Source organism: Caloenas nicobarica, chromosome 23, assembly GCF_036013445.1.
Source record: "Caloenas nicobarica isolate bCalNic1 chromosome 23, bCalNic1.hap1, whole genome shotgun sequence".
Classification (NCBI taxonomy): domain Eukaryota; kingdom Metazoa; phylum Chordata; class Aves; order Columbiformes; family Columbidae; genus Caloenas; species Caloenas nicobarica.
The window spans coordinates 6172039-6185165 of record NC_088267.1 but is presented as its reverse complement, the minus strand read 5'-3'; the positions used below and the strand labels follow the sequence as shown (position 1 = coordinate 6185165).

General features: G+C 57.4%; 1 protein-coding gene across 1 annotated transcript in view; it reads left to right on the top strand.

Annotated features, from left to right (window-relative positions):
• Positions 1–7777: 7777 nt before the first annotated feature.
• WASF2 (WASP family member 2) overlaps positions 7778–13127 on the top strand; it is a 32151-nt gene continuing 26801 nt past the window's right edge. Inside the window, exon 1 of the mRNA XM_065650638.1 lies at positions 7778–7880. The gene's annotated coding sequence lies outside the window, so the exon portion shown is untranslated. The remainder of the gene's footprint in view (positions 7881–13127) is intronic.

The window sequence follows — 13127 nt, the reverse complement described above, 5'->3', positions numbered from 1 at the left end:
GGGGAAGCACGCGGGATGCCCGTGCCGGTGCCGAGCTCACACCGGCACCCAGCGCTGCCGCTGCCCGTCGGCACCCAGAGAGGGGCGAGGGCCACGTCACCCACCCCAGCCCCACGGTGGGGGCCGGGGGGGCAGCGGCAGCACCCTGGAACTGCCCAGGGAGATTTGGACACCCCCTTCTCCTTCAAATTAATGGCTGTGCCGTGAAGAAAATTGAAGCCATTATTCTTAGCTCGCATCCTTTATACCCACCAACTTCAACCACTTGACATGCTAATCACAAGCTAACGAGGAAGGGAGGCGATTTCCCACGTCAGACCTGCAATCCACTGCATCTGGCAGCCGGGGTGGGGAGCATCTTGTGTTGGGGGGGCCCCGGCACCCCATCCCAACGCTGGCACCCCATCCCAACGCTGGCACCCCATCCCAACGCTGGCACCCTGCTGCCACCCCAGCCCTTCCCACCAGGACCACCCTGGCAAACAGCCCCTTTTGAAGCCCCCCATGTCCCCAGGGGCTGCTGGCCCCCCCCCAGGACAGCCAGGGAGGGGACATGGGGTGCTGGCGATGCTCTCCAGGCCTGCTGTGCCGTGTCCCCACGGCCGGCTCAGCCTCCTGCGCTGGCAGCGGAGGCGGCGCAGAGCCCGGCTGGAGGACCAGACCACCCCGGCTATTCCCAGAGGAAGGGCCAGGCCCTCGGAAGATATTTCCACCCCCCCAACCATGTCCCCCGCTCCATCCTCCACCCGCAGCTCGGGCTCCCCGTGCGCTCCCGGGTCCAGCTGAGCCCCGGCGCACTCGGCGCACCCGTCCCCAGCCACCCCGCGCTGGATGCGACCCAGCTGCCGGCCGGGCAGAAAGCTCTGGAGTCCATTAACATTCCCCCGAGCGATCTAATCCCCCTCTCTGCCCTGGCTCTGGCTTTTTACTCGGTTTTAATCAAGCCCAGCCTGGCGCCTTTTAAATCACCGGGGCGGATGGCACCCGCTCCCCGCGCGGCACACGGGTGCTGTGGGTGCCGGCGTGGAGGGGGAGGCAGGGGCGGCCAGAGCGTTTGCAGAGGTCTCCACTCTCCAGTAATTTTAAAAAGGCGTTTTGGAGCCGGAGGAGCTGAGCTCAGCAGAGCAGGGGCCAGGAAAGCCAGGGAATAAAAGCAAAGGCTGTTGCAGGGGTTGTTATTAATATTTGCTGGATGATGGTGGTGTGGGGGGGGGTGGGCTGTGTGCCCACCCCGTGGCGAAAGGGCAGGCTGGGGTCCCCGTGCAGGGAGGGGGTTTTGGCAGCCGGACGCCTGGGTTCCTTCCTGGCAGCCTGTGATGGGGTGGAGGGTGCGGGATCTGTGCCAGCACCCTGGGGACCCCGGCTGCTCCTAAACCAAAGCGTGGGGCACAGCTGGGGTGTGCCGGGGGGCACCTCAGCTTCCCCTGGGGTGGGGGCACCTGGGGGATCCCCATGGGGTCCAGAAGGGTGGGAGGGGAGGGCACCCACAGAGCTCAGTCTCCAGGGGCTTCGCCATGTCCCTGAGCAGGAGCCGGGGGGGGGAAATGTCCTCAGGGGGGGTCCCAAGCATGTCCCCCTTTGGGGAAGGGGCAGCTGCCCCCCCCAGCTGGGGCTGGGGGCTCTGTGGGGTCGTGGTGGCCGTGCCCCACGGGAAGGAGTGATGCCGAGATCCCCCCAGGCTGGCAGTGGGGCTGGGTGGGGGCTCTGGGGGTGCTGGGGAGGGCAGGGGAGCCAAGGGGCAGCACGTGGGGTTTTGGGGGGCAGAGCGTGAGCCGAAGCGTTGGTTTTCGCGGGGGCCCCGGCGGGGCGAGTTATCAGTGGCGGCAGAAGCACCGGTGCTTCCCGGCCGGGTGTGCGCCGGCTCCTCGGGGAGGGATTAAGGGGATTATGTTATTATTTGTTATCACTGAGGGGGGGAGAAAAAAAGGAAGAAACCTCCTTTGCTGGGAACTCTGCTGAATCGGAGCAGAGATTCGCTCCCTGTCTGGGCTGGACTGGGACCGGGACAGGGACAGGGACAGGGACTGGGACTGGGACTGGGACAGGGACTGGGACTGAGACTGGGACTGGGACTGGGACTGGGACTGAGACTGGCACAGGGACAGGGACAGGGACTGGGACTGAGACTGGGACTGGGACATGGACTGGGACAGGGACAGGGACTGGGACTGGGACAGGGACAGGGACAGGGACTGCGACTGGGACTGGGACTGGGACTGGGACTGAGACTGGCACAGGGACAGGGACAGGGACTGGGACTGGGACTGGGACAGGGACAGGGACAGGGACTGCGACTGGGACTGAGACTGGGACATGGACATGGACTGGGACTGCGACTGGGACTGGGACTGGGACTAGGACTGGGATTGGGACCGGGACCAGGACAGGGACTGGGACAGGGACTGGGATTGGGACATGGACTGGGACTGGGACTAGGACTGGGATCGGGACCAGGACAGGGACTGGGACTGGGACTGGGACATGGACTGGGACTGGGACTGGGACTGGGACTGGGATTGGGACATGGACTGGGACCAGGACAGGGACTGGGACATAGACATGGACTGGGACTGGGACCAGGACAGGGACAGGGACTGGGACTGGGTTGGCTCCTGCAGGCACTGCGGCTGCCCCTGCCCGGGATGGGGGTCCAGGGGGGCTGCCAAGGGAGCACAGTGGGGTGACACGAGGCCACCGGGTCCCCGCGGAGCCACCTCGCCTGCGAGCCACATGTGGGACACAGTTTTGGAGGTTTTCGCTCTGCCTGGAGCGGCTGGCAGAGGAAATGGCAGCTCCTCTTCAGCCTCCCCCCCGGGACCGCGGGGACCGTCACCCTGAGCCGGACATGGTGACACCCCAGCTCTGGGGGGCCTGTCCCTGTGGTTTGGCACAGGGAGTGATGCTGTGCCCCAGGGATGGTGGGAGCCGCCTCAAATGCTGCTGGCAAGGCTGATCTTGTGGCCGTGGTTTTCCACCTCCCCTGGCCATGGCGGGGGGGTCTTGGAGGTTTGGGGGGGGCAGGAGCTCAGCCTGGCAGCACAGACGGGGGTTTTGTGCCTCCCCTGGCATCAGGATGAGGGTGAGTGCCCCCAGTGACACCCCAGCATCCCCAGAGGATGGGGACAATCTTGGCTGTGGTCCCCGCCTCTTTCACCCCCCCAGGTAACCAGCTCCCGGCCCTGGGCTGCAGGGTGACAAATGGAGCTGCTGGGGGGGAGCCGAGCCCGGTGTCGCCTTCCTCCCCCGTGCCTGCCGCCTTCACCCTCCTCCTGCAGCCGCCACGGGAGCGATGCTGCTGCCAGCGCAGCCCAATTGGGGGGGTCACCCTGGCTGGGGCTGCTGGGGGAGACGGGGGGCTCGGTGGGGTGATGTGCCATGGGGCGACATGCTGTGGGGCAGCCCTGAGGGTGCGGGGGATGGAGGCTGGGGGGCTTCGGGGCACGTGAGGACGTAGGGGAGACGCTGCAAGTCAGTGAGGGCTCTGCCAGCCCCATGCCTGCCCCCAGGCAGGAGGATGAGGAGGGTCTGGCTGAGCCAGGGACCCACGAACAGCAAAGTTTTGGGGTTCCCCACCTGGCAGCGGGGTGCTGGGCCCCATCCCATCCCCTCGTGTGCCCCCAGGGATGCTCTGTAGCCGGCTGGTACCCGTGGGCACCGCGTGTCCCGCGCTGCTCCCTGCCCGTCCCCCGCCCCGGGGGGCTGTGGGTGTCCCCACGGGGGTGGCCTGGGGACACAGATAATCAGGAGATCAGGCTATTTGTTTTTCTCCCTTCCTTAAGCCCCCGGCTCTGTCTGCTGGGCCAGGAGTCCCCCCAGGACAGCCTCACTCATTACACTGCAGCTTACAAGTGCACATCTTGAATTTTTCTTGCCAAACCCCCAGTTTCCAGCAAGTGGAGGCAGCGCCGGGTTCGAATGGGGGGTGCAGGCATGGGGCAGCCCCTCTCCAACCTTGCCTTGTCTGTAGCGGGGCTGGAGCCACCACCAGCACCGCAGAGAGCCCATCATTAGAGCTGCTTCCGCGCACCCTTTCCGCTGATGGACCGCGTTATTTTCTTTAGTCTTTTATTTACACTTTATTGCTCTTGTTTTTGCACCGGCAAGCGCTGCTGGAGTGCAGAGAAATCCTTCAGATCTCGGCTGGCAGCAGAGCTCTGCCTAATCATAGTCATTATCTGGAAGCAGGTAATGGGCATCTTTCCCATGTTAATTTGAAAACAGAGTCGGCAAGAGCAGGACACCGGGGATGGAGTGTGCTCCCGGCAGCTGCCGCTGCCTCCCGATGATTTTTGGGTGCCGGCGGCTTCGGCGGGTGCTGGCCACTGGGCAGGGGTGGGTTTGGGATGGGGGGAACACACAACGGCTTGTGCTGAGCCTCGTGACTCAATAAATCAGCCAGGAAGGGGCTGTTGGCCGGCATCCCGCATGGCCAGAGCCTGTCCTTGCTGCCGCAGCAATAAAATCCCCCGGCCTTGTTTTTTTTTGGCGGCGAGGAGGATGGCGGCTCTTCCTCCTCCCCGCGCGCGCCGTCAGAACTTGCCCCCGGCTCGGCCCAGCGTGGCTGGGTCCTTCGTTAACAAGGACTCGTCCCTTTTATCCCCATGGGCGGGAGGGGACGAGGATGGAGGTGAGAGGCGAGGATTTCTCCCGGGGGCCGGGAGGGGAAGGCTGGGTGGCGTTGGAGTTTCGTTTGCTGAGATACCATTAACGAGTGAGCAAAGGTTGCGGAGTCTCCATGGAGACAAGACAGCAAGCGAGACGGAGCGGGTGTGCGGCGGAGGTTAGAGCTGATTAGTAAATGTCAGCGGCGCAGCAACTGCCCGACGCCACGCTGGCGCGGGGACCCGGCGGGCAGCGGTGCCATGGGCACCCCTCGCACCCCCTGTGCACTGAGCATCCCGGCCATCCCGCGTGTCCCACTGCATCCCGGGTATCCCGTGCATCCCACCCACCATGGATACCCGACATGCCTCGGGCATCCCATGTGTCCTGCGCACCCCGTTCATTCCACGTGCCCCGTTGCAAATTGTGCCAGGGGAGGTTGAGGTTGGATCTGGGGAACAATTTCTTCCCCAAAGGGCTGTGGGGCATTGGAACAGGCTGCCCAGGGCAGTGCTGGAGTCGCCATCCCTGGAGGGGTTGGACAGACGGACATGAGGTTCTCAGGACATGGGGAATTGCCAGGGCTGGGGGAACGGTTGGACTCCATGATCTTCAGGGGCTTTTCCAACCAAAATGGTCCCACGATTTTACGATTCTGTGCATCTCTGGGCACCCTGTGCACCCTGGGTATCCCACGTGCCCTACACATCCTTGGGGCACATCCAGATGCCCCGTGCACCCTGTGCATCCCACACACCCCAGCTCGTGGTTGCAGCTCAGATTGATGCCCGGGCGTCGTGGTCCATGGGAATCAGGGCCACCACCCCCGGGCAAGGACGTGGCCTTGCGCGAGGCTGGGGTGGCACACGGGCTCTGATAAGCTGCCATCTCCTCCCTCCCATGGAGAACGTTCCCTCTCTCCATCCCTGGATCATGAGAAGATGAGGCTGCACCTGCTGGATCCCCCCTTGTTTTCGGCAGAAGCAAAGCCCAGGCTGAGGGAAGCGGGGTTAGAATGAAGCCAGAATGGGCGGCAATTTGAGCCAGGGCCTGTCTGGGGATATCAGGGGCTTGGATGGGGTTATCGGGGCTTGGATGGGGTTATCAGGGCTTGGACATGGCTGGAGCCCACCTGGGAGGGAGGCAGGAGGCAGGAGCAGCCCGGCTGCCCTTCCCCACCCCCAGGAGCATCATTTACCTCCAGCAAAACACCGAGAAGCACCTGGCAGGCGAGAGCATCCCTCTCGCAGAGAAACAAGTGTCAGGGGGTACCGCGGGGCCGGGAGGGGGGGTTGGATCCTGCAATTTAGCAGGTATTATTCGGCAGCTATAAACAGAGTCTCTCGCACAGCCGGGGAGAGATAAAGGTTGCAGTGCAGATCCAGATTAGGTGGTTCCCTTGAGGCTGTGACACCTTGAGATAGAAGCAGAGCTTCTTCAAGGGAACGGCGCACTGGCAGACTGGAAAACCTGGAGCAAAACAGCAGCACCTCAGCCCTTGTCTTGCACCCACGAGGGCGAAAAGCGGGTGCTGGGACAGGATGGGGGCAGCGGGTGCAGAGGGCAGCGGGAGGTGCTGAGCATCACGCCCAAGGCGGCTGTGCACGGAGGGCAGCGATGCAAAACAGGCGAGAAATGGCCGTTTGCAACATGCACAAAAAAAAGATGTATGGATGAGATTCTTAGGGACATGGGTCAGTGCCAGGGTTGGGTTAACGCTTGGACTCGATGATCTCGAGGGTATTTTCCAGCCAAAATGATTGAGGTGCAGGCAAAATGTGCACACACCAGAGCGACCCCCGGGACGCTCCCGGTGATGCCCGTGGCCGGGGTGCCCTCCCCAGCAGCACCGACAGGCATCTGTTCGGGATTGTCGGTGATTTACTCCCCGCGGTCGGGTTTGAAGCACGAGCACGGCAGAGATGGATGGCTGTGCCCCGTGCCCTTCGTCCTGCCCGCTCCCTCTTCCCCTCCTGCGACACAAACGAACCCGGCGCTTCGTGCTGAGCGCCAGGCGGGGAGGGAAGATTTAACATCCAGGTGCGCAGGCAGGAATGCGGCGTGATGGTAATTTCTGATCAAGCCTACGCTCCTGCGGTTTCTGGGGAGGCCGTCAGCATCGCCGCGGCTCTGCCCAGGCGGGTGTCCCTGTGGGACGCGGACGCACAACGGTGTCCCCTCAGCGGGACCCATCGTGTGTGCCCCCCGTACACGTGCTGCCAGCCCCATTCGTTAAACGAGGCTCGTTTATGCCCTGGCTCCACTCCCCACCTCGTCAGGCCCTGGGGGAAACAGAGGCGGGAGCCAAAACCAGCATCACCCCACTGCTCCCCGCGGCCATCACCCCATCGCAAGGGGGGGCTGGCTGTCCCCATGTCCCCCAGTTCTGGGGGGCCCCCCCATCCTGGTTTGGGGGCGGGAGGTGAGTGGGGACCCTCAGGGTTTGCGGCAGGACAGGCTCTGGTGCCACTCGCCAGCCCAGCGCTGGCCCTGTCACCCGCACCCCCCGCCCCACTGCCAGCCCCCACCTCTCCCCAAAGCCCCCCCATGCCACCACTCCTTTCGCCTGCTGCCCCCCCCAGTCCTGTCCCCCACCCTCGGCCCCAACCCTGCCCCCGAACCCCCACCTCCACCCGCAGCCCGGACCCCAAAACTCTGCCCCCCGCCCCTCCCACCCCGTCCCCCCGCCCCGCCCTGGAGTGACACCCCCGCTCCCCCAGGTGGAACTTTCCTCGCAGGGCGTGAGACCATAGAGGCGAAAGGTAACACCAAAGGGGAGCTCTCCAAGGGGGGGGGGGTGCGGAAGGCGCAGAGACTCCTTTCCTCTAAAGCTACGTGGAAGAATATCGATCTCTGGCCCTCACAGACTCAGACACACATCTTTAAAATGTCGTGGCTACGTGTGGTTTTGCGGTTCTCCCCTCTGCCCCTGGAATCTGTCGTAAAACCTGTCTGTGCTCCCCCCGTCTACCTCCTCTAATGGTAGGTTCCGCCCTGTTTACTCTCTTTGCGCGGCTGGCTTGGGTGGGGTTCTTCTGCTACTCCAGTTCCGTACGCAAGTGGCGTAGGACGGCTTTGATAGACATCCAGGACTAGCCAATAGCGTGGCAGTATCACTGGCCGGCGAGCCAATGGCGCGGCGGACCGGCGGCCGGGAGGAGGCGGGGCGAGGCCCAGTCAGGGCAGGGAGGGGGAACTGTGGAATGGCGGACGGCCGGGCTGGCCCGCCCTGGTGGTAGCGAGCCGAGGGGGCCCGGAGGGCAGAGCCGCGGAGAGGGGTGAGTACGAGAGGGGCGAGCGGCGACTCCTCGGGCCTCCCAGACCGCCTCTTCCCGAGGGAGAGAGGCGGAGGCGCTGGGGTGGGCCGCTAGGCCCTTGCCAAATAGTGAGCTATGGGGCTGAGCCGGGCACTGTTTCCTGCCACATAGTGAGGCCCCGGTTGTGTGGGCCCCGGCGCCGCCGGGCTGGGGGGGTCGGGGGCAGCCCGGCCCCGGCCTGGGCTCGGGGAGGAGGAAATGGCTTCATCCCTGGGCTGACACTTGCCCAGCCCCTCCCAGGGGCCATGGCTCGGTGCAGCGTTGTGCCCGGGCTGAGGCTGGGCCGGCCGGAGGGGCTGGGGGGCAGGGGCAGGGCTGGCCTGCCCGGGGGGTGCCAGGGCCCGGGTCGGGTTAAGGGAATGCTGCTCTGCTGGGCTTTCCCGAGGCCTTGCCGGTGTCTGCTGTCCTGGGGCCATTACAGAGCTCTGACTTAGCGGGGAATGGCTTGGGGAGAAAAGGGGTGCTGCAGGGTCCCCTCTATGCTGGGGAAGAGGGACTCTCCATTTCCAGGCTGTTTTCAGCCTTTTGCTGGCTGGGTTTGACATCAGTGCTTGTGCAAACGTCTGTGTGTCTGCGTACAAAGTCTGTCTGTCTGGGTGTGAGCTGGCTGCCCTGGTTTGGTGCAGGTTCCGCTGATTGCGCTCATGCAGGGTTGCTGTGGAAGCAACTTCTCCGTCCTGGCTGGCTCCCTGCCCCACAACTGGGTGCACCCTGTGTCTGGGTACACTTTAAGGATGTGTGTAAGCCCCTGGACTATTAACTATGGGCACACAAAACCTAAAACCACTTGGGGTGAGACTGGGGGGGGGCCTGTAGCATGCTTTGGGAAATGTTCCCCCCAATATTAAATCCATAGGTGCTCTCTGAAAGGAGGTTTTAAAGGGTATAACAGGATATGGTTGGTAGTTTGGTCAAACGTGCTGAGCCACCAGTGACCTCAGACCATATTTCTTCCAGAGAGGAAATAAGTTGTTAGGGAATGTCCTCAGGCTGTACCTCACCAGCATTTAGGCCTGTGCTGGGGTTACTCCTTTGGGATACAAATAGCATATGTCCTTTGGAGAAAGGTAAGAGATTGCAGTTCCTCCCTGTTAGCTATTATTTGGCCTCAAGGACCTTCCCATGGTGGGATTTTTGGGTTTTCCTGCCAAAAGTTTTCCATTTGGCTTTATTTTTTCGCTTTCATTAGTAGCAGCGGCAGAATTGGGCACTTCAATGCAAATCAGACCACTGGTGGGACTGCATGATGTGTTCGTGCCAGGAGCAGACACCCCAAAACACTGAGAGTGTAAGTTTTTCAGCACTGCAGATGTTGGACATGAAATTATATGAGTAACAGTAAAAAAAAAAAAAAAAACCTTTTATTAAGTACACCTGCTGCAGACAGGGCCATAATTGATGGAGCCCTCTGTAACCTTCACACTTTGTGTGTCCTTCCCAAAGACTCGTGAGATGGAAAACTTGAAAGCAGAAGATGTGAGAAGGCAGCAGGGCGGCTGTGCTTCCCTGGGACAAAGCTGATGTGAAAACAGTGCTTTATGGGAAGTGCTAAAGTCCGTATGCTTGGTCACATGAGGAAGGGGAATAATTGTGTTTTCAACCTATTTTAAACATCTGCAGAATGAGTTGCTGCTAAATGCTGCAGGAATTTAAAATGCTGCGTTGCGATGCTTTTCATTCTGATTTGCCCCTTGTTGACCTTGAGTGGGTTTTTGTCATAGAAACTGACAGAGAGTTTAATCCAAAACTCAGTTAAAAACAAAGCCAGGCTCACATGTACCCACTGAAAACACAGCGTGTTGTTAGAGTGACTTTGAAAATCCGCTCACATTCACAGCCAAGGACAAACTTCAGCCAGGAAGTGGGGTGGAGCAGGCTGGGCACTCCACTTCTGGGCTTTTTAAACATTTTTTTTTAGGATTGTGCTTGAAAACATGAAGTTTGAGTGTGAGAACGTGACCTAAGCTTTAAAGACCCACCTAATACTGATCCTTGGTCAAGCTACGGTTGTCAATATTGCCCCTGGGTGGGCTGGTGATGGTGGGGATCAAACCTAGTTTTACCTTTCAAAGCATTGATTTCTGCTTGGTTCAAACCCTCGTTCTCTTTGTGGGGAGGAGCAGGTTTACCAGCTCCCTGTGTAGCCCAGTTAAAACAGGGCAAAGCCTTTCTGTACTTTATAATTTGTAAGAGGATGAACTTCCTGGGGTGAACTGAATGCAAACTCTTCCCTAAACTGCATATCTTCACTGCTTTTAAAAAGAAATGTGATATTTTTTTATCTGTCTGGTAACAAAATCAAAAAGTAAATACCCCAAATTCTGTTGTGGTTTTTTTAAAATTTAAAAAACCTCAGACCTTCTGATGGCTCATGCCTGTCAGACTCCTTCCTCTTCACAGCTGTGAAGATAAAGTCTTTCCAAGCTGTCTGCTCCCGATCAGGTTTTTCCAAGCCGCTGCACGGGGACGTTAGCGAGACCCTTGCTGAATTTTCCTGCCCCCAGCCCCACACAGGCCCCGCGGTGCGATGGTGCCGCCGCTCTGGGGCCGTTCCCACTTCAGCTTCTGTCCAGTCTACATTCCTGACAAATCTTTCAAGCTCTGGTTTTACAAAACCATGCTGGGGGCAGGGCAGGAGGGGAAAAAAAAAAGGGGAAATAGGGTGTGTTTTTGGCTACTGTATTTTGTGCAAGTGAAGTAAGCAGCTTCCTGAAGAAGAAGCTGGAACTGCAGCCCTCGTGTCTTTAGAGATCTTGCTGGTGGGGTTTGAAGGAATGAGTTAACAGTAAAATTCTTTTAAGCGGAGTATAAAACCGGTTTCCTTCTGAATAACGTGACACACCAAACAGAAATGGTGTATTTTTAAGTTCCAGCTCAGAAGGTATTTGCAAGCAGTGATTCATTAAGAAGAATACAACCTTTATGATAACTACCAACCCAGTTTCTCAACATGCTTTGAATATATCTCATTCTTCAGGGCTGGCCTAGGAAAAGTTGATTTCATTCACAAAGCTTAGATAATCGCGCAGTGTGGGTGGAGGGGTTAAAACTTCAGCGATTGCCTCATATGTATATAGTTACAGCAGCAAATCCTTCTCGTGTTGGTGGTTTTTTTTTTTAAATATTTTTTGTGGTGATAGAAGAACAAAGGTGGTTGTTAGGATTAATGTTTCCACAAAGTCAGGTTATTTCTGTAATAATGAAGATTTCAACAAGTGTAAAATTCGGCTTTAATCCTTCTAGATAGCTTGGGCTTTCTTGGACTCCAGTGTTTGATAACTTTAAAGGTAAGGTTTTTGTTTTGTCTTTGCTAGGTATGATGATAGTATTTAGCCCTTGGTCATTCTGCTGAGCAAAATACGTGTGTGCCGCACGAGTCAGTCACAAACCAGGAAAAGGATTGAATAGCAATTGTGTTACGTATAAAATTCCCAGCACCCAGCAAAACCCCGCGCTGCCAAAGGGTTAAAATAGCCAGAACAGATGGCTCAGCGCTGGCCTTGCTCCTTTTTCTAGTTTCTAAAAGAACACTGCGCAAAATACACAGAGGCAAACGAAAAGTGACACTTTCACGTCTAGGAAAGTAAAATGCGACTATTTTTCCTATTTTCATACGGTGCGTTACTGTTTTCAGCAGCGCTCTTCTGGTGGGAGCTGTAGTGAGGAATTGTGTATTTGCATTGGGTATTTATTCTCACTGTGCAAGGATAAATATTTGCGAGATCGGGCCTTTAAGTTAAGGCAGATTAACATTTATTTAAATATTTGGGGTATTTATAAACACCGGGTTTAAAAAAAGGCATGTGGAAATGGCTTCTGGGTAATAAGCAAATGATTGCTCAGAACAGAACCACCCTGGTGACATTTACTTCCTTTGTATTTTTGCAACTCCGTGTAATAAAAAGCCCGTGTGTTTTTCTTTTTGAGGAGGGGAGGCTGCCGGTGGCGCTGACGAACAGGAGCTTCTACAGAAGGTTATCAAATTCAGGCCTAATTCTGATTGAGATAAGATTTATTTTTCCATCTGGAGGTCCGCAGGGTGGTTTTTCCCCTGCCTGGCAGGTGGTAGAAGGTCCGTCCCCTCCCAGAAGAAGCGAAGCACCAACTTCCACGTTATTTTTTTTTGTTGTTGAGCAAGCAAGGCAAAGCGTTAATCGCATTCTCCATCCTCAGTTTGCCTTCACTGCCGTAATGGGCCTGGGAAATAGTTCCTCAAGATCCTCCCCTAATTCTTGAAATCGCAGTAAAGCTTTCGGGTATTATGTTGCTGCTGGAGAAGCAGCGGAGCACGGACACATCTCAAGTATGTATCTGCCAGGGGCTTTGATGAAGAAAATGTAAAGGACGAGGAATCTCACTTGCTCTCCCAGAAATGGGGTCAGTGGTGTCCTGCCCTGTTCCTTCGACACCTTCTGTGTCAGCTCCTCTCGCAGAGCAGTGTCCCAGACCTGTTTTGGGGAGAATTGGTGGTTTAAAGGGTGCTGTGGTGCCAAGGGAGGAAGATGGGAGATGCTGAAGAAGCAGCAGTTGTTTCAAGGGCTTAAATTTCTGTGGTGCTGAGCTGCTCAGAGGTCACCAGTGACCTGTTGTCTTGGAGGTTTTGATTCTCCTGCGTTACTGTTGACAGTGGGTACAGTTGAGAATGGGGCGGACAATACGCAGCTTTCCACTGAAAAGAATCTGTTCTTGCCGCTGCTGTAAAGCAAACCTAAACAGGGAGTTGATTATTTAGGTTTCCGCTAAAAGCGTTCGATAAGAATGGAGAGCTTCTCATGTTGTGTGATGCAGCCAGATAACCTTCTTCTTGGAAGGGGCTTGTTTCATATGAACGGTGATACGTTTAGTTGAACGACTCCTTTATGAGAGATGTGAGATTGAAATCTCCTAATTGTAGAACGAAGGGCATAAAAGGAAGCGTCTTTTCACCTGGTGTATGGGGAATATGGGACTTGCTGCCCTGGGATTTTGCGGACGCTGACTGTTTAGATGAGTTCAGAAACTGAAGAGACCGGTTTGTGGCAGTGAAATCCATAAAGGACAATTAAATGATGGTGTTTGTTCCTGCGTGGTCTTCAGGTGGGATGTGGAAAAGGACAGCAGGGGGAATTTGCGCTGTGCCCGCTTTGTTCTCATGCTCTTTTCTTTATGCATGGAGGATGCTGGTTTATCTGGAGGCTGGATGACCTGGCTTGGCTGTTCTTAAATCCT